The sequence below is a fragment of the Fukomys damarensis genome, unplaced genomic scaffold (genome assembly GCF_012274545.1).
Source record: "Fukomys damarensis isolate Sample0158 unplaced genomic scaffold, DMR_v1.0_HiC HiC_scaffold_11, whole genome shotgun sequence".
Lineage (NCBI taxonomy): Eukaryota > Metazoa > Chordata > Mammalia > Rodentia > Bathyergidae > Fukomys > Fukomys damarensis.
Genome location: NW_022900923.1, coordinates 42,711,194 through 42,713,613, shown reverse-complemented (window position 1 = coordinate 42,713,613; position 2,420 = coordinate 42,711,194).

The following is a 2,420-nucleotide window of genomic DNA, read 5'->3' as shown; positions in this document are numbered from 1 at the left end:
AAAAAAAAAAAAAAAAAAAAAAAATTCAAAATCCAGAAGCTTCGGGCTGGGGATTTAAATCAGTGGTTCCACCGCCTGCCTCACAAACACAACGTCCCGAGTTTGAACCCCGGTACCAAAAAAAAGCAGCAGCATCAAATCCAGAACCCTGAACACTGCAGGGTGTGTGTTCACCACTGTGCGGCCTCCCTAGAAACAGGATGCTCCGGAGCGAGTGAGGAGTCATTCATCACGGAGCACGGCGAGGAGGGGAGACAGTCACAACCACACCTGCTGACCACAGGCAGCAAAGGCACCCAAGCTCCTCCCACACGTGCAGGCCCTCATGCCCTTCCACGTGCATTCACGCCTCTGGCTCACACCTTGCTCCAGCCCAGAAGGCCCTTTCCACATTCCTGAGCAGAGACTCCTGCACCTCACTCAAAACCCATCTCAAATGTTCCCCTCCTTTACCAATCTCTCTGTAACAATCCCACAGTCCGTATTACTTCAGGGAATCGTTGAGACCTTGGGCACCACTGATCTCCAGTGCTTGACTGAGGTGCAAGACTTGTTTCCTTGTCTACCTCTCAGGGTCTGGCTGGGTTTGAGCGCCTAGTTCTCCCAGACCAGTGTATTAGTAAGCATCTTTTATACAGTCACTGCTATGCCTGGCATCGCTTTTGTCTCTTCGGACCCACCATCACAACCACCCCTGAGGACAAGGCAGGTCCTGGGGTCTGCACCCCCGTTTCACAGATGGGGCAGCTGGGATTCAGAGAGGTAACTGCCTCACCCAAGAGCACACAGGCAGCCGGGGCCCAGGGCTGTCTTTGCTGCCGCTGGATCATTCCCCACTACCTCCCCAGCCCCAGTGCGGTGTCGGACCATGGCAGGCACCTGTAGAGGTTTGTTTCATAAACAGGTAGAGGAAGGAGGGCGTGGCCACACCCTGGCCACCTCGAGCCCCAAATCCCACAGCCTCCCTGCATCCCACCTCTGCTTCCATGGCCAACACTCAGACCACCAGCGACTCTCCACATCCCCTGTCCACCTCTTGCCTGGTTGCCCAGAAGCTGAGGAAACAGCAGGGAAAAGACCCACAGAGGCCCAAGGCTGGTGGACTCGCTCGGCAGCAGACATCCCGCTTCTGCAGCTCCAGCGCCCAGACTGGCCTCACCTCCATCTCCAGCAAGGCTGAGGTATGGGTGGGCGGGCGGGAGTGGGGGAGACAAGACTGCACCCCAGGCTGACCTGGTCCCCGGGCAGGGCTGCCCCTGGGGCCAGGAGGAGACAGGAGCCCTTTGTGTCTGCAGGGCTCCTGAGACACCTGTTCTCCCTCCTGCCTGCCTGTGGCCTCCCTCCTGTGCTCCGTGTGCGGCCCTGTTTAGCCTGCAGCCCTGGAAGCCAGACGGGTCTGCACCCAGCATGGGGCTCGGGCGGCCCTGCCAGCACCTGCCTGGTCCTGGCAGCCCAGGAAGCCACCGGACAAACACAATCACCCCGCTGTGGACGCACTTGTTGATTTTCAGGACAGGGAGGGCTGGAGGGGGAGAGGAAAGAAAATGGGAGGGCAGTGAAAGCATTTCATGCCAGCCTGGCTAATGTGCAGTTAGCCTGGGCAGCCCACTGTGCCGCCTGGAGAGGTTTGGGGCTCCAGTCTCCAGGCAGGTGGGGAGACATATAAGCCGGGCCACACCCCAGCTCTGCTGGAACCTGAGTGCCACACCACAGGAGGCCCCCACCCCCGCCCCCCACGTGAGAGCGCAGCAAAACCCAGGCCTCCCCTCCTGCCTGGATGTGGCCACCCCGCCCTCAAATGCCTGCCCTGCAGTCCTGACCCCACAAGGGTCCTTGGTGAGGGACAGGACCATCTGACCAGCCCTTAGCAACAGGTGGAGGCCAGGAGATGGGACAGGGGGCTCCTGCCCATTTGTCCCCCCCACGTTTGTTCTTCCCAAGCCATCTCCTCCTGCCTAACAGGTAGCTGGGGGCCCCTTGGGATGTTCCGGCAGCCCCCTGTGCTGCCCGCGAGTTTACCCGTGTGGGATCAAGTACTCACTGTTGTAGGGTGTATGTGGCCTGGCCTGGCCTGGCCCAGCCACAGGGACGGCTGGTGGGCAGAACAGATCCCACGAACCCAAGCCTCTACTCTACCCCTGCCCCAAGTTCCCGTTTTAAACTCACTTTTGGATTAATGAGGCCCGTGGCTGGTTAACTGGCGAACGTGCTTCTGGAGCTACCTGTTAATGTGCCAGCAGCCAAGAAGGTAAATTGGTTAAACCTGACCAGTCCGTTTTCCCCTGAAGATCACAGAGCAAGGGTCCCCCTCGGGCCAAGGAGTGGGCAGTTTTGATGATGGGAGAGGAGGCAGAGGTACAAAGATGGCTCCAGGGGCTGAGTGAGGGACACCGCCACAGGGCCTGGGGACAGGGATGGGT